The 25,562-nt window shown below is 35.8% G+C and overlaps 1 protein-coding gene across 1 annotated transcript in view; it reads right to left on the bottom strand.

Annotated features, from left to right (window-relative positions):
* KCNH8 (potassium voltage-gated channel subfamily H member 8) overlaps positions 1-25,562 on the bottom strand; it is a 360,674-nt gene that overhangs the window by 312,042 nt on the left and 23,070 nt on the right. The gene's annotated exons all lie outside the window — the stretch shown is intronic.

Below are 25,562 nucleotides of genomic sequence, written 5' to 3'. Positions count from 1 at the left end.
ACCTTTTGCACAGGGGAATGGGATTACCAGGCAAGTATGGGGTGTGTGTATGCAGGTAAAGACATCATGGAGTCAGAAGGAGGACTCTGCTTTTTCATCTATACATGTATATATGCACTATTTGAATTGTACACTCATGTTTTAATTTTGTATTTTAAAAATATTCCTCAATAGGGGTGCCTGGGTGGCTCAGTTGTTAAGCATCTGCCTTTGGTGCTAGGAGCCTGCTTCTTCCTCTCCCACTCCCCCTGCTTGTGTTCCCTCTCTCACTGGCTGTCTCTCTCTCTGTCAAATAAATAAATAAAATCTTAAAAAAAAAAAAATTCCTCAATAGGCAGTTTATTACTATTTTACGAGGATAAAATTTCTTTGAAAGTTTTAAGATATGATCATAGCAATTCCTCAAAATAATCTTGTCCTACAGGCCTGATGAAAGTAATTCTATAAAATAAAGGACACTTACAGTACTGAAAATCACTAATTAAAAAATATCAAAAACATTATTTTATATAAAATATATAAATCCTTAAAACTAAAACTCACATGGGGCGCCTTGGTGGCTCAGTCAGTTAAGCGTCTGCCTCTGGCTCAGGTCATGGTCCCAGGGTCCTGGGATCCCAGGGTCCAGGGACCCAAACCCAGCTCCCTGCTCAGCGGGGAGTCTGCTTCTTCCTCTGCGCCTCCCCCTGCTCGTGCTCCCTCTCCCGTTCTCTCTCAAATAAATGAATAAAATCTTTAAAAAAATAAATAAATAAAACTCACACAACATACTTAAAATAGGCTGGCCGCATAAACTTGTAGGCTGGCCTCCTACTTTCACGAGGCTTCCATTTGAGAGATTTTAAAGGAAAGTTGAAAGAGGTTGCCAATGAATGTTTCTTTGTGTACGCCGCCCGAACCCCACCATCCATTATATAATGTGAAAGCCACGCTATTGCTACACTGTCATTTGCACTTGCTGCCTTCAGAAATCAGCTAACTTCCAACAGCATCCTATTTTCTTTCACATTAAAGTCATCAGGCTTCTTGCCCGTGCAGCTAATATTTCTTTGGCTATAAATAAATTGGACACATCTTATTCCCCACAAAGCTATTTCCGGGGATAAGAAAAAAAAAATCGCTTCAAAGCAACCAGGGAGATAAATTTTATTCCTTATACCTCATCAAAGATCAAATTAATTTCACCTGGATTGTTTACACTTTTAAAATACTTTCAAATTATGCTCTTGACAAGATGAAGGGAAGAGGAAACAGAGAGAGGAATTTCATAACTGCTCTAAAGGAACCATGGAGCTTCTACCTAGGCTGTAGTGCCAGAACCGAAGAGAATTTAGAACCTAATGACGGGGACCTGCAAATAGCACCTAGGGACCACTCGTGAGAGGGGCTGTTCCATCAGAGTATATGTGACAAGGGACTTAGAGTGTCCTCTGAGAACTACAAGGCAGAAGATTTGTTCCCAGCACAAACAGCTTCTGATACAATAAAGAGAACAGTGAATAAATTTTTTTTCTTAGAACTTCTGTAGATGAAAAATGGGAGGGGAAAAAAGCATTTATTATGTTCTTGAATCAATGGAAAACCTTTGAGTACAAGTTTTAAAATGTTCACTTGACTACAAGACTTCACAGAAATATGGATTCTGATGACCCAACTTAGGTTCTCTCCTCAAGGCAAGCAAAGGTGTTTTCTCTCCCCAAACTGGGCCATCTCTGCTGGTTCTAGATCAGTTTTGCCAAAAGTCAATTAATGAAATAAGCATCAACCTTTACCAAATGTATCAACTCTTGTAAGGGATATGTTTGCCATTATTTAACCAACTGGCATATGAGCCATAATTTTGAAATTACTAGCAAAATCACTCAATTTTTTTGCTTTGTTTATAGGTAAACCATTGTAAATCAGATCTGGGGTAGTAATCTTACTCTAAATTTTGGTTGTTGAGTATGAATTATAAATATCTGAATATTAAATGTATTTATAAGAAAACTAATTCATCCTGTGGCCTTTTAAAATATTACCTTTCAACCAAATAATTTTTTAAGCATTCATTTATTGATCTTATTGAAGGATAGTTGACATATAATGTTATATTAGTTTCAAGTGTACAACTCAGTGAATTAATATTTCTATACATTAGGCTGTGTAGTTACAATTTGTCACCATACTAAGTTATTATAATATTATTAACTATATTCCCTATGCTATACTTTTCATCCCTGTGGCTTATTTATTTTATAGCTATGCAGACAAAAAAGCCAAGAAGCTAAAATTTATAGAAATATTTAAAAACTATTAACTTAGTCCTGCAAAATGAGCTGCTATCAAACTAACATCTTTATAAATAACTAAATAACAAGCTAAAGCAATGTTACTTGAGAATTAAAGAGATCCTTTAAAGACAAAAAGATCCTTTAACAGACATACAATCAAAAGTGACTTTAAAAGGAATTTTTAAAAGATTACTATAAGCTAAATAATTCCCATATGAAACATTTGTTAGATTCATCAAAAATAGTAAATAAAACTGTTTATAAATGCATTCATAAAAATTAACTCAGCAATTGAATATTCATTTAATATATTCAAGAAGAGATGGCATATTTAAGAAGAATAAATTCTGCAAATTAGTCATGAGGCAAATAGATTTTTGGAGAACTGATAGGCTTTTATTTATTTTTATTTTTATTTTTTTAAAGATTTTATTTATTTATTTGACAGAGATAGAGACAGCCAGCGAGAGAGGGAACACAAGCAGGGGGAGTGGGAGAGGAAGAAGCAGGCTCCCAGCGGAGGAGCCTGATGTGGGGCTTGATCCCATAACGCCGGGATCATGCCCTGAGCCGAAGGCAGATGCTTAACGACTGCGCCACCCAGGCGCCCCTGATAGGCTTTTAAACTTTACTTTTGGTCTGTCAAAGAATGCCCTACCATTGCATTTTAACTATTAAAAGTTCTTTATCCACTTTTGATTTGGCTGACATCTAAAATTCTGCACCTTCAAGATGAGCATGAAAAGATATGTCCTATATCTAGGAATTTGGTTTGCAATTTAGTTATTCAAATATGTAAGTATGTAAATGGTTGATGGCTGGATCAAAGGGAAAGATACCCATAGCCAGTGTAAAAATCTTGTAGAATACAGGCCAGTTTTCTTCAAGAATGAGCTTTTTATTAAAAAAAAAAAAAATTTAAGGGCACCTGAGTGGTTCAGTCAGTTAAGTGCCTGACTCTTGATCTCAGCTCAGGTCTTGATCTCAGGGTTGTGAGTTCAAGCCCTGCATTGGACTCCATGATGGTTATGGAGCCTACTTGAAAAAAAAAAAAAAATTAAACGTGATATTCTTTATTTTATAAAGCATTAATAATGACCTAACTTTAATTATACTTCTATAAAGGATCATGCTGTCAAGCAAATAATGGCTTCCTACACTTATTATTTCTAACTTATAGAATAATCTTGTTAAAAGTAGTATATAATTTTGATCATTTTTTCTTAGACTTTTGAGAATCATCAGATGCTCTTAGAAAAGGAGTTACCAAACTAAGACTCCTAGTTTGTTAAATTCAACCCGCTACCTGTTTTTACAAATAAAGTTTTGTTGGAACACATTCATTCTCATAGTGTCTGCAGCTGCTTTCCAGCTACAACTGCCCAGCTGCATAGTTATGATGCAGGACTTATAGCCCGAAAAACCTAAATATTTATGACCCGACCCTTTACAGAAAGATTGCTGACCTCTGCTCTAGAATACATTGGTACACCCTATAACAAGGACCCAAAGGTCCCAGCTGGACCAATGTTATGTTAAAGATTACACTTTAAATATTTAAAATATCAGCTAAAACACACTAAAAACATAAACACAAATATAGAACAAAAATTATGTAGCAGTACTTGGTCATAAATGGGGAATCCAGATAATAGAAAAATCCTTATAATTTTATTTGAGCACTCATTAAAAGATACACATTTAAAAACCTGTTTTTAAAATAGGTCCGTAACACGTAGACCCCAAGAATGTGTCTAATAACCCAAGTTTGCTCATAGCAGTTGTAAAGACAATAAGATCATATAAACATAATATACAAAAAAATTTATAGCTGTTCCTGATTTGTAGCATCATCAGCTTTTCAGCCAATGGTTAGGTGAGGGCTGATAAAAGTTTATTCTCAAAGATGGTTTTGATTGTTTATATGTGCTATTTAAATTATTATTTAATAAAAGGAAAATACTCATATCTACAGTTCAGCTTATATAGAGTGATGTAAGAAATAAAGACAAGAAAAAGTATTAAATTTTCTTATTACCTACAGCCCATTGACAGGTCCTTGAAGCAGGCAGAGTGATATTCCTCTAGGGACTCAACTGCCTCCACATTAATACTTTGCTAAGGGCAAAAGGCAATGCTAGCCCAAATCCCACCCCCCACCGCCCATGCATGTGACGCACCGATATACATCTGAAGGGTCTCATGACTGAGTTTTTTCTAAACAGTAATAAATGACCTTTCCTAATAGCTAGTCCCCTCAGGATCTTGGAAACCTTGTTCCCAAAATACCTGGGAGGCGTACGCTGTCCCTAACTCCCTCCCAACTTGAAAGTATATAATCGGCCACTCCTCATGACCCCAGTGCAGCTCTTTCTGCCCACGGGTCCTGTCCCTGTGCTTTAATAAAACCACCTTTTTGCACCAAAGATATCTCAAGAATTCCTTCTTGGCTGTCAGCTTCAAACCCTAACATCTTTCCTACATCATAGAGGACTGTATCTCTTCAGCACTTACTAATAGTTGCGTCCTAAGTGTTTACTCTATTCCCATGTACCACGGAAAGCTACACATTCCAAGTGTATTTGGAACTCCATGTGAGTTTGGTAAAGGCAACTCTGAAAGAGAATCACTTCAGGATCTTTACTTTCACAGCAGTTTTATCTTTATCATATGCAGTTGAGTCTTATGAGCAGAATGGGTGATAAAGTGGGTGATATAACTCAAGTCATCAACAAGGTACAGTAATCTTTACTGAGCCAATCACGGTTTTTCCAGTTGTTTTAGCATAAGGCTTTACTCTTGTTCTTTTATTGCTATTATTTATTTGTATTGATATATAAGGCTTTACTCTTGTTCTTTTATTGCTATTATTTATTTGTATTGATATATACATAGATAGATAGATGATAGATAGATAGATAGATAGATAGATAGATAGATAGATAGATATTAAACATATTTGCTATTATGTATGGTAATTTATTACCATAAATCACATACTTTGGAAAATCTGTGCTAATTTTAGTTACAAGTTTTTTAGATTACTCCCTGTAGATTAGAGGTTAGCCAAATTTGGCCTGTAATTCCAATTTGGTTGGGGAAAAATAAAAAACAAAAAATAATATTTCATGACACATGAAAATAATAAGGGACTCAAATTTTAGTGTCTATAAATAAAGTTGTATTTCATAATCATTCCCATTTCCTCATGTATTATCTACAGCTGCTTTCATATTGTAATAGCAGAACTGAGTGGGAGACCATAAAGTCCATAAACAGCTAAAATATTTACTATCTGGCACATAACAGAAAAAAATTCAACAACTCTGCTTAAAACTATACAGAAATTTGGAATAAGCAGAAAAGATTACTAGATGTCTCCAACACGATACCATGCATTGGTCCCCACCCCTTCACCACCCTGCATTGGAAAAAGGCAGTTTCACCTCTTCCTGTGAAATCATTTCAATATTTCTTTACTCCATATAAATTTGAGATTCGTCAATGTTTCCTTTGAACCCTGTCATGTCTGTGTAGTTCCCTTTTTAATAATAGGCTAAATAAAATCTTTAACACATGTTTTTTTATATCTGTATAAAAACCTATCTTTTTGTATCTATAAGACACTTATGATTCTTCCTTTTTTAAAATTTGTCCTTCAGCAGAACAAAAAGAACACATCAAAGAATATGTATTATTCTGCCTGCCCCTCCTTTAACATCATGTGAGGGTAGAGCATACAAAAGTGATCTGTTTATGCTCTGCCCTTTCAATATAGGAATAAAAGACAAGGCCCAGGAAAAGTGCCCTTAAGCAACACAATAATTTGTGAAATGCCAGGTGTTTATACAAGGTTTTCTTTTGGAGAGACTTTTGAAAATGAAACAAAAGGCATATTCAAGTGTAAAGGACACTCATTTCAAGCCAGTAAGGGCAAGTTGCAGAACTTTTTTTTTTTTTTTAAGAGGAACACTCTGCATAAAATAAAACTGTGGGAGAATGCACCCCAGTGGACTGTGTCAATGCAGCAACGTGTCTCCTAAACAGTCAGAGAAGGTGATTCAGGAGGCAAGTAACCTACCCCAGCAAGTTTTAACGCTGAGTAATCTAGTTCCTTTCGAAGGATTTGACTTCGAGAATTGTCACTTACAGTTGTTTCTTAAAGAATATATAGGAATAATTTTTATTGTTTTCCCACTAATTCCGTATTTTCCATGAGACAAAAATCTCGCCAACTGGAGTCTGCACAACTACTATGAGGGTAACATCTGCAATTGGCAAAACAGTAACTTGTATTTTGAAACAGAAAAACATGAACATGTAGGACTGTGTATGTACGCTGTGCACAGGGCTTCAACATTGGCTTGGAATGCACATCATGGGAAAACAGCAAACAATATTTTGAACAACAGTTATATTTTTGGAATAAATGTGGAGAGTAAATATAATTACAGTTGCCCCTTCAGCAACACAGGTTTGAACTACTGTATAGTACTATGAATGTGCTTTCCTGAAGACCTTTTAAATAACATTTTCTTTTCTCTAGCTTCCTTTATTGTAAGGATACAATATATAATACATATACAAAATATGTATTAATTGACTTTATGTTTTCAGTAAGGCTTCTGGTCAACAGTAGGTTATTAGTAGTTGAGTTTTGGGGAAGCCAAAAGGTATACATGGATTTTCAACAGCGAGGGGGGTCAGCATCCTTAACCCCTGCAGTGTTTAAGAATCAACTGTCCTTTGACAGAATCACTAGTCATTGTGATGCATGATTTATAGGAAGTTTGTATCTCTATTTTTCATAGGACTCAATACTCCTCTGAAGAGAGAAAGGGCAAATAAATCATAGGAGCACAATATGTTAAGCAGCCAAAGTAACAGCTACAGAGATAATGATCCTTTTTTAGATTGCCTTCTCAGCAGTACTCTCTGCCCAAATTAAGAGATATGAGTGAGAGACATGGTACACATGAAAATAAAGCCCCACTTAAAATTCCTTTCTTTCTTGTAGGACCAAAATACTTGCAAATCTTGTATCTGATAAAAGACTTGTAACCAGACTACGACTCTTACAGCTCAATAAACAACAATAACAGTAATCCAATTTAAAATATAGCAAAAGGCTTGAAAAGACATTTCACCAAAGAAGACATCAAACAGCTGATAAGTACATGAAGTTGTGCAACATATTCATCATAGAAAAATATATATTAGGGGCGCCTGGGTGGCACAGCGGTTAAGCGTCTGCCTTCAGCTCAGGGCGTGATCCCGGCGTTATGGGATCGAGCCCCACATCCGGCTCCTCCGCTAGGAGCCTGCTTCTTCCTCTCCCACTCCCCCTGCTTGTGTTCCCTCCCTCGCTGGCTGTCTCTATCTCTGTCGAATAAATAAAAAAAATAAAATCTTTAAAATAGATATATATATATATATATATATTAAAACCACGCTGAGAAACCACTACATACCCACTTGAATGGCGATAATCAAAACACAGATAACAGCAAGTCTGGCAAAGATCTGAAGAAACTAGAACACTCATACACTACTGGTAGAATGCAAAATGGTGCAATCACTCTAAATATAGTTAGGCGGTATTTTAAGTTAAACATAACTCTCAATGACCCAACAATTCTACTCCTATGAATCTACCCAAGAGAAATGAGAACATGCGTCTGCAAAAGCCTTGTACATGAATATTCATAGCAGCGTTTACTCATAGCCAAAAACTGGAAACCATTCAAACGGCCATCAAGTGGTAAATGGACAAACCAAAAGTATCATATCACATGCGTGGATTACTATTCAGCAACGTAAAGGAACAAAATATTGACACACAGAGCAGCATGGGTGAACTTCAAGAACGTTATGTTAAACGTAAAAAGCCAGATACAAAGGACTATACATCATATGATTCTATTTTTATCAACTATCCAAAAAAGGCCAATTATAGGGACAGAATGCAAATCAGTTGTTGCCTGGAGGTGGTAACAGGGATTGACTACAAAGAGGCTGGTGGGAATTTTGTGGGTAATGGAAGTACTCCAAAACTACACTGCCGGCCGTGGTGGCACAACTGTATCCATTAACTAAAAATCATTGCACTCTACACTCACTGTGGGATATAAATTAGACCTCAGTGAAAGAATTAAAAACAACAACAACAACAACCTGTGAAAACTTGTAAAATTCCACAGATAATTTATGGCACAAATTTGGATAACTTTAAATTAAGTTGCCCATAGAGAAACCATACATAACAAAGCCTCACCCATTTGGTTAAACATTTTGGCCGTAAGGCAGATGCTTGTCCACACCCCGGAGACCTACTTAGGAAGGTATTCCCCAGCATTGCCTATCTCTAGATCTGCAGTGCTCCCACTTGTTCTGCAATAATCTAGTGTCTCCGTGGACCTGTTCAAAATTCATTCCCTTGGGGAGCCTGGGTGGCACAGCGGTTAAGCGTCTGCATTCAGCTCAGGGCATGATACCGGCGTTCTGGGATCGAGCCCCACATCAGGCTTCTCTGCTAGGAGCCTGCTTCTTTCTCTCCTACTCCCCCTGCTTGTGTTCCCTCTCTCGCTGGCTGCGTCTATCTCTGTCAAATAGATAAATAAAATCTTTAAAAAAAAAAAATTCATTCCCTTGTCAAATATGTTTGAGGAGGACTGCATTCTACATTTACCTCTTAAATTAGAGTCACCGAGCATTCCAGCATTTTAACAAAGATTCTGAGAAGTCCTGCAGCAGCAACAACACAGTTTGGCTTTATTTAACGCCACTTTTTTATGAAACACCATTACCATTCAGAAAGTTATACAGAATGACATGTCCTTGTATTCATCAACCGATTTTAAGTATTAAAAATTTCCACTTTTACTTCAGATTTTATTGGGTAAATATATACAGATAAATGAAATGCCTATGTAGCCAAATTCTATTTCTTCTTCTTCAGCAATATTCGCTATCCTAAACTGGTGTTTCTCATTCCCATGCCTATTATTATACTTTCACCACACAGATATATATCTAAAATTAATATATGGTATTGTCTCCATAATTCTAAATTGTATTTAAGCAATAATATGTTTGTCTTTTCTCCCTCAAAATTCTGTTTTTAAGATTCTTCCATGTTACGGATGGTTCACTTTCATAGGTAATATTTCATTATATGATTATATCCAAAATTTACTTGTTGAATGTAGAGTAAATATTGCTATTACAAATCATGATGCAACAGGCATTCTGGACATATCTCCTTGTGCACTGGTAGTGGAGTATTCCCTGGAACATATTTCTAGAAGTGGAATAGCTCTGTCCAACAGCATGTTTAACTTGCCAAATCGATCTTCCGAAGTGGGTGTTCCAAGTCACACTACCATAAGCATGTTTAAAACCTGTTTCTCCAAAGTCTTGCTAATATATGTTATATTCAGTTTTTCAAAACAATACACTAGCCATATAGCCATAATGTTTTAATCCACATATCCTTGGTTACTAATGAAGTTGAGCATTTTCCCTTGTTCTTTCTCCTCTTGACTTACAGTGAGTTTCCTCCTCTGTGATTTGCCTTTGTCCATTTCTTTTTTAGACTAATAGAAGTTCTTTTAAAATTTGGTATGCATTCTTTTGTCAGCTCTATGGGTGGCAAATCTCTACTTCCAGGCTGCAATTCACATTTCAACTACATTCATGGTAGGTTTTGGTGTGGTGGTTGTTAAGTAATTTTTAAATTGTAATTAATTGCATTTGTAAATCTTGTTTTAATAGCTTGTGCTTTTTTGTGTATTTTTAAATGCTTCCCTCCCTTTGACCATAAAGATATTCTTCTATATTTCATTTTTAAAGTTATTTATTTATTTATCAAAGTCTTTAGTTCACTTAGAACTTAAGAGTTAGTTTACCTTTTCCCAGCTCATCTGTAATGTCAATCCTGCCCTATAATAGGTTTTTATAAATATCTAGGTCTGTTTCTTGGTTCTGTATTTTGTTTGTTGGTCATTTTTCTATGCCTGCACATGACCTTGAAATCTACTTGCTGTAACTTACCAACAATAAATGTTGCCATCTCCACACTTCATTGTTATTCCTCAACATGTCTTCACGTGTTCTTTCCATTTTATTGGTATTTACATTCTCAATGTAATGTAAGGACATTATTTTCTCTTCTTTTCTAATTTGTATATCTCATTTCTCATTTTATTATTAGATTATATTGGCTAGGGCTTTTGGTAAATATTAAATAGAAGAGGTCATAGGATTCTTGATGGGTTCCAAATTTTAGTGGGGTTGCTTCTAAAGTTTCACTACTACATACATTAACTGTAAGTTTTAGATAAATACCTTTAATCAAGCTAAGAAGTTTCTACTGCTATTTGCTATGGCATTTCCTAATGAAGAAGCATTGAAAACAATAAAATTTTCCCAACATCAGATCATGCAGTAATATATTATTTAGCCTTTGCTGAATAAAAAAAAGCCCCAAAACCTATTGGCTTAAAGCAGCAATGATTCACTTTTTTCTCATGATTCTGTGTGCTTGCTAAATGGTTCTGTTGCTCTCACTTGGACTCGCTCAGAAGGCCATCCTCGCCCAGCAGGCCTACAAGGTCTCAGCTTGGACATTTAGGGCATTTCTCCTTTTGTCCTTTCATTCTGCAGGAGGCTGGCCCACTATTCTTCACAAGATGGCATTACAGTTCCCAGAAACGAGGAAGGAGAAGACCTAATGCAGGAGCACTTTCTAAGTCTCTTTCATCATATTTGCTAATGTCCCATTGGCCAAAGCAAGTCACATGGCCAAGTCCAGCTTCAAGGGTGGAGAACTTGAGCCCACCTATCGATGGGATGAGCAACAAAGAATGTTTGTCATTCTCTACAGTCTAGAATCTCCTTTATTAATGTAGTATATTACATTAAGAGGTTTTTTTCTGATGTGTTAACAGATATTCAGGTATTTGGTCATAGAGATTTAAAAAATATCTTTGTGCCCCTTTTTATTCCAAATTCATTTCTTTGTGTCTTTTCTCTTTTTCTAGATCAATCTTTTTTTTTTTTTTTTAAGATTTTACTTATTTATTTGACAGAGAGAGACAGCCAGTGAGAGAGGGAACACAAGCAAGGGGAGTGGGAGAGGAAGAAGCAGGCTCCTAGCAGAGGAGCCTGATGTGGGGCTCGATCCCATAACGCCAGGATCACGCCCTGAGCCGAAGGCAGGCGCTTAACCGCTGTGCCACCCAGGCACCCCTAGATCAATCTTGACACATATTTATGTACCATTAATTTCTTCAAAAACCTAAACTTTTGGTTTTGCTGATCATCTCTTTCTTTGCCTTACATTGAAAATTTCTGATCCATCTTTGTTCTTCATCTCTTCTTAAGTTTTACTCTTTCTTTTTCCAATTTCTCGGAGTTGAATAAAAAACAGAACAAAGCAGGAGAATGGCAAGAAATAGATCTGAAAGTGAACAGAACAATGACCAACACACAACCCTTCTAGATTCAATTTTCTCTTGATAAAGTCTATCTCTTAAGAATTACTTTCTGAATGGTTATTTAGGGTGAATTCTCTCAGTCTTAGTATGACTAAAAATGTCTTCCACAAAAATAGACTTCAACAAATAAAGATATGCCATGTTATTGGAAACAAGTAGCACAAGAAAAAAGGTATTAATCCTCCTTAAGTTAGTTTATATTTGTAAAGATAATATTGGGACCATCCTAAAAATTGCATATTTTTATATTACCATATTATATTCTCTATTTAACTAAAATAATTTAGTTTCTATTTTATTCCATTTCTTCTACCCAATATCCTTTTCCTGTACTCTGTGAAATTATATATGGCAATCACTTATCAGCATAAGTATTAAATGGAATAAATATTTTAGACTTGGAGCAACAATCTAAAAATAAGCTCTCACAGACTATTTTACAAAGAGTACATCTTCATAGTCTGTCAAATAGTCTTTGGGGAAGATTTACTTATTTAATTTTTTTTTAAAGATTTTATTTATTTGACAGAGAGAGACGGCCAGTGAGAGAGGGAACACAAGCAGTGAGAGTGGGAGAGGAAGAAGCAGGCTCGCAGTAGAGCAGGGAGACTGATGCGGGGCTTGATCCCAGGACTCCAGGATCACACCCTGAGCCAAAGGCAGACGCTTAACAACTGAGCCACCCAGGCGCCACTTTGGGGGAGATTTAAAAAATGAAACAAAATTTTAAAAATAAAGAAACATCTTGGTAGTGACTTGTTTTATATGTATAGTGGATCTATATAATTGTTTATTCACTATGTTGTAAACTTGAAACTAATGTAACGTTGTATGGCAACTACACTTCAATTAAAAAAATAAATAAATAAACACACAATAGCAATTTTGAATGTGTGAAGTCAAGCTAAGACAGGAACCTGTCCAAAATGAAACCACTTTTACAAGAGTCAAACTTAATAAAACTGGTAATTGCTTATTCTTGTGATAGCCCTGGAAATTGCTAGTATCAAAAGTGCAATATTCCTAAGGATAATGCTAATCTTCCATTTTGACTGCTTCCTGCTTATCCAGTGATATCAGGCAGTTCAATAGTAGTTTTCATAATTGTTCAATAAGAAACTGTGAATATTTTGAAATATATACTTCCAAATACCTTTACCTTTATTGGAAAAACATGCCTTGGCCTTGTGGGCAAATGTAGGTCATACCAGGTCAGCTCTACGAAGTTCCAAATGTAGGTAGAGGGTAGAAATAATTGATTTTACAGTGTTACATTCTAGTTTGTCTTAACATATGTTCTTCAATTTTGGGGGGAGAAAAGAATGATTCTGATGCAGAGTGATGATTTTGACTTTTAAATATTTCGGGGTTCAGTATTAAGTAGTTGGTACAAATTGATGAAAATTTCTTGGTGCAAAATACCTCTGTTTTACCCATGTACTCTCATTCTGGTCATGTTTAAAAGCATCAGTCTCATATCAGAAACCCAGCTGTCTTTCTATGCTTCATTAAATACTTCAAATAGGATACCCATCTTTAGTTTCTCCTCTTCTTATACCTCAATTCTATTGCAAAACTACCATGAATGCCATTTACATCATATCCATCATTCTGGTGTTCTCTAGAATGATTAAAACTAAGATACGGAATCCAATGTGTTTGGATGCAGACTTCTCCTCTTTCTAACTTTTAGCATGTTTCAACAAATAATACTTGTTTCCCCATGGCTTTGTTTAAATAACAATATTCTAGGGGCATCTGGCTGGCTTAGTTGGTGGAGCATGTAACTCTTGATCTCAGATTCGTGAGTTTGAGCCCCACGTTGAATGTAAAGATTACTTTAAAAAAAATAAAATCTTAAAAAAAACCAATATCCTTTTATTGTATTTCTGTGGGATTTATTGTTGCTGCTACTATTATTTAGCACTGTTAAATTCACTGCAATGATGAACTTATTCAAAGATTTTTTTTGAGTCTTTCTTATGAAATTTATTCATGAAACACCCACTAAATCTCCTAACGTCTCTGAGATATAGCAGAATGTTTCTACTTTTAAATAAAACATATGCCAGAATATATTTTGATTGTCTCTGTTAACTTTCAACTTGGAGAAAAATCACTACAGCACAAATAGGTAACAAAGCTGAGTTTAAAAGTTATTTCTGTGGTAGATAATTGCAGCAGATTATTGTGAATTACTGAGTAAGTGGAGTATATTACTCTAGGTTCTTCCTCTGAATTCTGTTAATCAGCAATGCTACTGAAAATGAAGATACCTTTTTTTGATAACTGATATTTTTAATGTTGGCACTATGGTCCATGATACGAAAGTATCTCCCAAATAACTAGTAAAGATTAAATTATTAATCAGCATAGTTTTAGGGTTAAGTGAAATAGTTTGTTCCTGTTACTCAAGAACAGATAATTCATCTATGGTATCTGAACTCACACCACAGATAAGTACATTTGCCAAAACTTCAGAGAAACAAATAACAAATATTTCCTACTCTAACTAAAACCAGAACAATTTCCAGGAGTAAATTCTCTACAAATTCTTGATGTTTGGGCCAAAGAATTTCTTAGCCAAGTGAAAAGTATTTGACATTAAAAACACATTCTTTCTCATGGGGCGCCTGGGTGGCTCAGTCGGTTAAGCGTCTGCCTTCAGCTCTGGTCATGATCCCAGGGTCCTGGGATCGAGCCCCACATGGGCCTGCCTGCTCAGCAGGGAGTCTGCTTCTCTCTCTCCTTCTACCCCTCCCCCTGTTTGTGCGCGCTCTCTCTCTCTTTCAAATTAATAAAATCTTAAACACACACACACACACACACACATACACACACATTCTTTCTCAACAATGTCTCTCTCATTCATCCCCATCTTCCTAGTTCAAATTTTCTTCCCTGGTTCAAGTCTTTTGATACCATTAACACAATTCCTAACCAGTTTGTCTCTAGTATCTCACGTCTTCTAATCCATTGCACCTTCATTGCTGAAGAGTGCTTCTCAAAGTAGGACTCTGACTTCACCAGTTGAATACTTTGCAGTAGCTTCCTAATGTCTTATTAAAGTCCAACCATAATACCTAGCTTCCAAGACATGAACCGTTATGTCCAAATTACCATTCCAGCATTCCTAGAGTTAGCCACCCTGCTATTTACCTTCAAGAATGCCTCAGTCCAGCAAAATCTGCTGGTGAACCACCTCCCCTTCCTACCTAACAGATTCTACTCAGTATACAAGACCCAGTATAAATGGTCCCTTCTCTGTCTGCCTTCCCTTTGTCTACAAATTCATAGTCCCTGTTACTAGCTCTCCTATAACTTTTCCATTCTACCCTGTGTTCTAGTCATACCAATCTTTCTTCTGTCACTAGAGTGTAAGTGTCCTGAGAGAGGACAGAGTTATCCTTCTGTCTTAGCCACCCCCTCCACAATATGTGACATAGTGACACGCATAAGTTGTAGTTGAACTGACGTTTGAGGCATTGAATTAGAGCCTCAACATTAGGGGATGGACAAGGCATCCACTTTCTATCCCTTATTCTCAATTATTTTTTAAATAAACCAAAAAATTAAAATGACCAAGTATTTCAGTTCTCCAAAGATATGGCAATGAAAAGTCTCAAAGTACAAAACATAATACAAACCAGTGAATTTATTTATTTCTAAGAGGCCTCAACTCTAAATCTTATTAATAATCAAATAACAGAATTTCCTGGAAAAAGCCACCCATTTACTGTATTTACTTTCCTGTGCTATTCAGTGTTACTAGAAGGCATAAATTAATTTTGATGAATGAACAAAGAATTGAGTTGGTAATATACTAAGCAAACGCTCTTCTGACTTTCATAATAAGAAGGAGGGGAAAAAAGGCAAAGCAAAGCACCACTTTCTAATATATAATGACATGTTCAAATTCAGTAGCTGTAAGTGTGGCAAAAACTGAATTAACTATGTCAGAAGATTGATGACTTCCCATTAACTGCATTTTAAAATAATGTTAAGATTATATTAATTACGAAGGCTTTTCATTTTAATTGTCTATAAACAGAAAAGGTTAAGTCAATTTTATGTACTTCAAAGAATTTTTAAGCAGGCTGCTTCACTAACACATGAATAATTAGGACATTCATTACTTTTAAAAATGACTTTCTTCTGTACATCAACACGTCATTACTCTCTCTCCTCATTCACTCTTAGGCTCTATCTTTCTATGTATATGCAAATAATATACATGCATTTAAATATGCATGCCCTTAAATACTGAAGTATTTAATACACATGTTTTTAAAGATAATAAATATTACACTTAGAGATATTTGCCTATAACTTACAATAAATGGAAACACAGAATGGGCCTCTCTATCCACCAAGTATTATGAATTAGAAGATAAAATGTAACAGAAGATAAGTCTTACCCTACACTAACCAAAACATGTTACAGATGAATCCCTACACAGTCGATCCTCGTTACTGGTGGACTCCATATTTGAGAATTTGTCTACTCACTAAAATTATCTGTAACCACCAAATCAATACTTGTGGTGTTTTCACAGTCATGCACAGAGTACTGAAAAATATGAGTCACCTGACATGATCCCACCTGAGGTTGAAAAAGGTGTTTCTCTGTCTTCTTGTTTCAGCTCTTATACTATAAACAAGTGTCTTTTTCGGTCTATTTAGGGCCAAGTTTTCCACACTTTTGTTTGTGCCTTCTGTTGTTGACTTTGCTGTTTAAAATGGCCTCCAAGCCTAGTGCTCTCTGGTATTCCTAAGTCCCAAAAGGCTGTGATGTGCCTTATGGAGAAAATGCATGTGTTAGATAAGCTTCATTCTGGCATGAGTTATAGTGCTGCTGGCTGTGAGTTCAATGTTAATGAATCAATTACATATTAAATAAGGTGTCTTTAAACAAAGACACATGTAAAATAAAATTATATATTGATTGTTGATAAAAACGTTCTGACCAGAGGCTCACTGGAACCTAACCCTGTATTTTTCCTGGGAGCACTGGTTCAGTATTTGCCAATTCAGTGTTCATGGCAACTTTATAGATCATAACTACTTCGAATAATGAGAATCAACTATATATCATGCACACACACACACACACACACACACATGCATACACAATCACACTCACACACACATACACACATGGAATAGAATAGTCTAAAATGAAGTTAAGAAATTAAATAATCAAAATATAGGTAACTTTTTCTTAGCTATATAAAATTTCCTGCTCAAAATCAGTATGCTTTAGTCAAACTAAATTTACATTAAATTTCAGTAAAAGGAAGAGTATTTTTCTGTTAACTTCTTTGATAACTTAAAACAGAAAACAGGCCTAAAAGAATCTTAAGAAAGAAATCATTTGGTTGCCACATTAAAAGCATACTGAATGCCTTAATAACCATAATCTCAGTATTTCCAGGTCTTTCTAGCACTTTCCATCTCTGGGATGTTCTTTCTTAAACTAAAGAGATGTCTGTTGTATGAGAATATTCTTAACCAATGTTTCCAGGGTCCCATACTGTTTAGTTAGATATATCCAGCAGAATATATATTCAAATAGGCAGNGGCTTCCAGCCATAACAACTCCTTGAATTTATGTTCTAAAGTTTTGTTAAAATAAAATAAATGAGATTGCTTTCATCTACAACTTATGCAAAACTCTCTCTGTTAATCAACAGGATAACAGAGAAATGGGGTCCTTAAAATTATCATAATTTAAATCATTTATCAAAAGCAAGTTATTGAAGTCATTAATTACATTTATCATAATTCAATCTGCAAAGTATTACAAGATAATTTTTCATTATTAATATTATAATTGGCACCATGGTACAAACAGTATAAAACAATTTACGGAGACATAGTCTTCATGCCCCCAAAATGGTTAGATTTTTAACCTTATTAGTAGCCATTGTTTACTGTAGTTCCTTTTTAGCAATTTGTCTCTCAATACACAGGTATGTGGTTTTACTTACAAGACAGATATCTGTAAGCAAGAGTCACCATTTCTGAAGAGATCTTATAACGTGATGGTTAAGAACAGAGAGTTTGGGGTCAGCCAAGGCAGTGTTTAAATTCTGGCCCAACTATTTACCAAGTCGCTTAACCTCTCTAAACCTTAATTTCCTCCTCAGTAAAAATCCTTGATCCCAATTAAAACAATAACACTAGAAATGAGAAGCTTTTTGAAAGCTCAATATAAACTCTTACCTACACATTGAACTGAGGTGAAGCCATTTGCATTCTTAATGTTCCCCATATTGTGCAAATAACAATATGTTTTGCTGCAGAAATGTTAGTATGTTTGATTACAGGGTGCCACCTCCGACTCCAGTAGGATGTTAGGTAATATCTAGCATATATACCATAATATCTTAACTAACATCTGAAAAAGTCTTAATTCCAAACACATCCAGTCCCCAAGGTTTTGAATAAGGGGTTGTGGAGTAGCAGTACCCAACTTCAAATCACTGAGAGAAATAAATGACAAGGAAGGTAAAGTGAATATGTGCACTTTATGCACATATGTGACTATGTGGAATCAGACCATATCACTAGCCCACATTGCCTTTGGCCCAACAAAAGGAGGAAAAAGGAAGAAAACATGAAAATTTATAGTGCTCATTAAATTATCCCAAGTTGGCCCTCAACCCACCCCTACCTTAGTGAGTTCCCTGCCTCCCCTGGCCAAGGTCACCAACTCTTCCTTTGCCTGGCCTCCTGCCTGCTCCATCATGCCTGTTCGAATTCCTTTCTCAAACACAATCCATCCTTTCCTTCAAGTCTTGGTGTTCTTCAAGCATCAAGATCATTTTTTTTTTTAAGATTTTATTTATTTAACACAGAGAGAGAGAGAGACAGCCAGCGAGAGAGGGAACACAAGCAGGGGGAGTGGGAGAGGGAGAAGAAGGCTCCCAGGAGAGGAGCCTGACGTGGGGCTCGATCCCGGGACTCCGGGATCACGCCCTGAGCTGAAGGCAGACGCTTAATGACTGCGCCACCCAGGTGCCCCCATCAAGATCATTTTTGACCCCAGATCCTAACTACCCATGCATGAAGAAGAGTAACCCAAGCCTAACCTCTCCCAAGACACACTCACATGCACACATGCACACACATGATGCAGAAAGCCCCACCAACTAGATGCCTTTCCAACCAGATCTACAGAAGATAATAAAATATATGAATAGATGGCTTCGGTTTACGTCCTTCTACAGTCCTGTCTCCCAAGACAGCACAAGTTAAATAATATCACTCCATTTCTTAAAACTTTATACTGGCTTCGTATTTCAGTTCAAACATAATCCAAACTCCTTTCCACAATGACTTATATGNNCCTACACGACCCAGCTTCTTCCCACTCAGAACTTGTTTCATACTATGCTCCAGCCCATCCCCAATCTATAAGCTTGTCATGTCTGTCTTGCATGTTCCCTTCTCACCCCCAGTATTCCCATTGCTGGTTTGTTCTCATTATTTAAGTATTAGTTTAAAGGTCACTTACAGGGCCTTTTTATGATCATCCTATCGAAAGAAAGAATCTCTTTTCCCTAAGTTACTTTTCTTCTCCCTTTTCTCTGATATTTTCTTATTATTGTGTGTCTCTCTCTAAACTCATTTTATTTGTGTTTTTAGGATTTCCTCCCACCCCTGCCATCAGAATATAAGCTTCATGAAGGAAGGGACTTTTCCTGAATTATTCCCAGCTATATACCCAGTACCTAAAACAGTGCTGGGGATATAGTATGTGCTCAATAAACATGCATCGAATGAATCGTTGCTCTGACTTGGCAACAAGTTAGCAAATGCCTGAACTTAAAAAAATTAAAACACCACTCTAAAATAGCATAGACTGTTTCACCATACAAGATAAGTTATACATATTACAAAGTAGTACAGAATGAAGTGCTATGGGAATTGGGGGGAAGGGGAGAGAGTCTTGTGAATTAAAGTGTTCAAGAATAATGTTATGTCCACAGTCATTTGCCTGCCTCCAAAGGAAAGCACTGGAATGGTGCTGAATGATCTTTTTGTAAGCTTGTAGGATGAAAAGTCCCTATATGGCAAGGATGTGACTATCCACAAAGAGAACAACAGATTCATGCCACATGGAACACAAATATTTAACTTAATTTTTTATTAGTTTTGGATATTGGAGGCTTACTGCAAATTGATTTATCGAGGCACATTTCATTTTTCTTTTAAACAGTAATTTTAAAAAGTGATTTTTCTTTCCCTGCCCCATGTGCACCTTCAGGGGTGGATACTAAAAGTCACTTTTGCTTCAGAGAGCAAAAAGAAGATTCTAACCTAAGAGAAGAGGGGTGCCCAATGGAACATGCAGAATACTTCATATGAGGCTTTACATTCAACCAATAATCAAGGATGTTAGTATCTAACTGAAAAAAAAAAATTCATAGAACATTCTTGTAGGACAATTTCTACTAAGGTAGGCACTGCCTATATGGGAAATCTGGAAAACTTTGAATCATATTGCATAACCTTAATAAGTCTTCTATTTTTTACAGAGTCGCCATTATGTTTTCACTTTTCTACCTTTGCCTAACCTCAACTTTACAATGTCTACACCAAGGTCATTTCAAAGAAAATACTACAAAGTTAACATTGTAATCATTGTTGTCCAAGCAAATCTCGCAACTTCTAAGACCTTTATTATCTTAAAGGTCAATTCCCATGGAATAAAAGTCTATGTAGAAAAGACATTTTAGAGTCTCAAAGTGAAATATTCTTTCCAATTCCACTTATTTGCTTTTAGATTGGTCATGACACTGGAGAAGAAGCATGAGTTCTAACCAGCTGTGGGACCCTGGACAAGTCACATTGCCTTTCTAAGCCCCATTCCCTTATCTTCAAATTAGAAGCTGAAACAAGATAATTCTTCAGGTCTCTTTCAGAACTTTACTAAAAAAGGCCTTCTGACTCCACATGAGAGGGAAACCAGAGTGAAATAGTAAAGGACAAGAGGGGAACAAATATTTCACCCCAATTCAGTAGCATACATATTTATTCTGAGAAAATTCTAATAATAGAAAACAAGTCCAGAGGAAAGTACTGATATCACAATTTGAATTTTCATTATTTCAGGTAGCATTATTCCTAAACAAGCTAATGTAGCTAAATTGATCCTATACTCCCACACAACTGCTGGATATTTATTAGTTGAAGAAAATGTCTCATGTGAAGTCTGAGTACCGTATGGGAACTTGAACTTGAATTCAAATGTAAATATAAATAGCTCACAGATTTTTTTTCCCCTCTGAAATGTCATAGAGAGTATTGGGAAAACTAGTTTACATTCACTCTTTACATTTAATTGGAAAAATATATCATCAACAGAAGAATCAAGATGAACCAAATTTCATTTTAGAAGTGATGAAAAAGTGCTATTATAGTATTTCCAGAAAAAACGTACTAGGAAGTGTGCAAAAATTAAGTCTTTATGTTCTCACGGAATTTATAAAGATATTTCCATAAAATTGCATCTCAGCTATTCATAGTCACATAAAGAATAATGTATTCATTGTCATTTTATGGACCAATACAAAATTAAAGATTGAGTACAGAAAAAGTGTGACAGATAAAATAACAAAACAGTTATTATACATGTTTCAAAACACTTCTTTGAGTTCATATATTTTGACTAAACGTAAACAGGGTATTTCTGGATTACTATACTTAGACCAAGCTAATCCATGATCAAGTGTTCGGACTCAGAAAGTGTTTATCTCTGTGTGACAGGGTCCATTTAAACTCGTGGCACTTCATCTAGGGTGAGGAAGCCAAATTCCATCATTAAAAAAGAAGAAGAAGAAGAAGAGATAGTATATTCTCACTAGTTGGTCAGAGACTCTACATGATAAAGCATAAAATGACTAGTGTTTAATTCAAAGGAGTTAATTAGCACATTTCTTTCTTTCTTTTACAATATTTCCCACTAACAGAAACAAAACAATTATGGATAGACTCAAAATTCCTATTCTTAAAAAAAAAAGCACAAAGTTTTTACTACACAGAAATCAAAATCAAATTTTATGATCTATTATAACATTCTGTAGACTTTATGGTTAGAAATATAATTCATATCTATCTCTTATGCTAGACATCACCTGCTTGAGATAGTGAATATAGTTTTATTAATCACATTCTAAAGCATGGACAAGATACCAGGCAAGCTGAATAAGGAACATGTTTTACCAATGGGAAAGTCAACTCACTAAAACATGAAGATTCAGCTTTAATTTCTTTCTTAAGATCAAGAACATTAAAAACAATCCTTATTCCTTAAAAACTTAAAAGAGGTCCAAATTAAAGCTTTTAAAGTAAATCCTTGATGTTTGACTAGCTTGCTTGACCTCACCCAGGATGTTTTTCCATTTCCCTAAATGTAGAAGAAATACTGAGATTTATGAACTTGCCAAGAGATCTGTATAAACTTAATTCTTAGTATTTACAGAATCATTCAGAGGTTTTTTAATATTATTTTGAGAAAACCACCATATATGTGTTTTTAAACATTACTCTGTTCAAATATATTCGAAAATACACAGAAAATAAAATCCTTAAAAATGCAACTGCTTTCTAAGGGCCTAGAACTAAGGTCAGATGGAAAGATGTCAAAACACTACTGGGCTAAGGGAAGAAACCCATTTTATGTTGGTATGGAGCCTAGGGGAAGCCACAGAGTAAGAAGAGAACATCACCTGCCACAGGGTATCTGCCCCCAAGCTTTCTTCCTTTCCTTCTTTCAGCCAGAGGAGAGAAGAAAGAGAACAAGATGGTGGGGTGGAAGCAGGACTGTTGAGGGGAAGGAGTCACTGTGTTGATGAGAGGGAAACAGAATGGCAACATAACACATAGGTGCTACTTACTAGAATATACCAAAAACCAATTACGTCACCTGTGGGAAATTTCACTTGCCAAATCTGACAAACACATTTGCCCAGAATCTGTGCTCACACAAGTCCTGGGGAGGCAAGGGGAATTATTTTCTTGGGGATGAATATAGAATATGCAGTGACCAAGAGAATTATAGTCATGTATATATATATATATATATATATATATATACACACACACACACACACACATACATATATACACATATATATACATATATACACATATATATATTTCTTTTATATTGGTCTAAATGTTCTATCACTTTCTCATAAACCATACATTGTGAAGAGCTTATGTTAATGGCCGTGTTCTTCTGCCATGATCTATATGTCCACATACAGTTTGTGTCTTTCTCCACTTTCCCTTCTCTAAATCCTTGATCTCTGCAACATTCACACACTGAGCGAAGAACTAAAAAATGAGAAGCTGAGTGAGCTATAGACTTCATAATCTGAATTAAAAAGAAAAATAGAATGGTTTAATTGACTGAACTATTTCCTGCTTTCTACACTTGGAGAAGTGCAAGTTCTCACATGTTGTTGGGCACACAGTAGATACTCAACAAATATTTTTAGAATAAAAGAACTGGGAAAAACCTGTGAGCTGTCCAGGCACCTATTTCTCAAGGCAACGCCACTCATATTGATGGTCTGTTGCTCAGAGGGCAAGAGTTTCAAAGGCCTATCTCACAGATCCAAGCCATGATTTTCCACCCCAGCTGCACATAAGAAACACACCATGGCATCTGTTTCTTTTTAATCAGATGCCTGGGTCCCTCTGGAATCAGAGATACTGATCCAGCAGCTGTGGGACAGAACCTGGTGACCTGCAGCTTTCAGCGGCCCATGAGGCAATTCTGTTTTGCAGCCGGTGTTGAGAACTACTTAGAAGGAAATGAATCTCCTAAGTTTGTTAACCTATAAAGATAGATCTGTTATCTTTACTCCATCAGTTAACCTAACGTAGACAACCTTCTTTTCCTTTATATCTTGAAAGGAGGAAGTAACTAAGCAAATAGCAGTGGATGGAATGAGAGGATTTAAGAAAGAAACAACCAAAAAACATATTATGCCATCAGAAATTCGAGGGGAGGGTGGTGCCTTCTACCAAACCATACAGTGGCTCAGACCTGAGTTTGCATCTTGATTCTGCTACTTTTGCAGTGTGACGCTTGGACAAACTGCTTAACTTCTCCATACTTCAATTCCTTCATTTGTGAAATGGAAATATGGCTAAGAGCATGTAAGATCATTTTGTGAATTAAATGAGCTCATGTATAAAAAATGCTGAGTAGAAAAACTCATACTTAATAACATATCAATAAATGGCAGGAATAATGGTGCAAGGATGATGACAACAATAATGATTCCTGAATATAAGTGATCAAGGAATTTTGAAAAATCTAGGTAGTTAAAAGAAAAACACTTCCTATAAGTCTCATTTCACACTCATCAGGTTGAAACTTTTAGTAAATATTTTTTTATATATCTACTGTGTTTTTGGCACTCTGCAAGATCAAAGAGAGACAATCATAAAAAAGAGTTATCTCAGCGCCTGGGTGGCTTAGTTGGATAAGCGTCTGCCTTCAGTTCAGGTCATGATCCCAGCATCCTGGGATCGGTCCTGGAATTGAGTCTGACATTGGACTACCTGCTTAGCAGGGAGCCTGCTTCTCCCTCTCCCTCTGCTCTTCCCCCTGCTTGTGCTCTCAAGCTGTCAAATAAGTAAATTTTTTAAAAATCTTTTTAAAAATTTTTTTAAATAAAAAAAGAGATATCTCTAGGGAGTATGTACACTTGTTTTGGAAACAAGTATATAAGTAAAAATATAATAATAAAGTAATTCCATAATAAGTGTGAACAAGGCTGTATCATTCTCCAAGCAGTAGCACCAAAACAAAAATTTTGTTAAGATAATCTAGGTTAGTACCTAGACTAGCAACATGATTTACGATAATATTACTCTTTTTCAACTTTGCCCAACCCAGGAAGATAGTGAAAGTACGCCCATTACTGTGAAGTAAAAAATATCAGAAAAAAAAGGGCATATGTTTACCTAGAAAATTCATTGACAGACAGCAACTACAAGGAACAGAAGCCTTTCTCACTTCCTCTTACATGATTGCAAAAGGGAATTGCTTTACTCAGATGAGATTACTCTACTGCCACACTTTGAGTGCAAACATTGTCAAGTTCTCATACACATCCAGAATGAAGATCCTTCACAACTGAGTGAGCAGAGAAAACTCAATCAGCTAACCAACACCAACACACCAGCACAGCAAAATTACCTGTGAGCTATTTTAGATTTCAAAACAATCTCAGCTTCTCATTTTACATAGACAACTCAGAGCCATGTCCAGCTCTGGGTTAATAGGATTGTTCTCATTCTATCTGTAAACTCAGCAATGGAAGCAATTAACACGTTTCCTTGCTGACTTCAAAAAAACACCACAGACACTAATTTAAAACTATACATGAAATCATTGAAGTGAATTTAGTAATCAGAGGAGTAGATCTGTCATTCATGGCATCTTACTTCCGATAGGCTCATTTGTTTATAGACTCAAGCCACTGAGTACCTACTTGAATAGTGAAAAGAACTGAAGAAAAGCCACGTATCTCTACCACTTGCATCAACTCTTAAAAAATGACAACTTGAAAAATATATTGCCAGCAGGAATCATTCATTTTGTTCCTGTTATTACCCCTCTAGTCACTGAAAAATAAGAAGATATATAGAAATGAATGAATAGGAACAAAAAATATGAGCTGTATCCTCCAAGGGACCTAATTTAACCTAGAAAACTCTAAGCCAGTGAGGAAGTTTCTCAGAAAGTCAAAAAACAAGTTTTCTT

Source organism: Ursus maritimus, unplaced genomic scaffold (genome assembly GCF_017311325.1).
Source record: "Ursus maritimus isolate PB19 unplaced genomic scaffold, ASM1731132v1 scaffold_20, whole genome shotgun sequence".
NCBI lineage: Eukaryota > Metazoa > Chordata > Mammalia > Carnivora > Ursidae > Ursus > Ursus maritimus.
Note: the sequence above shows the minus strand (reverse complement) of the source record. Positions and strands in the feature narration are given on the sequence as shown.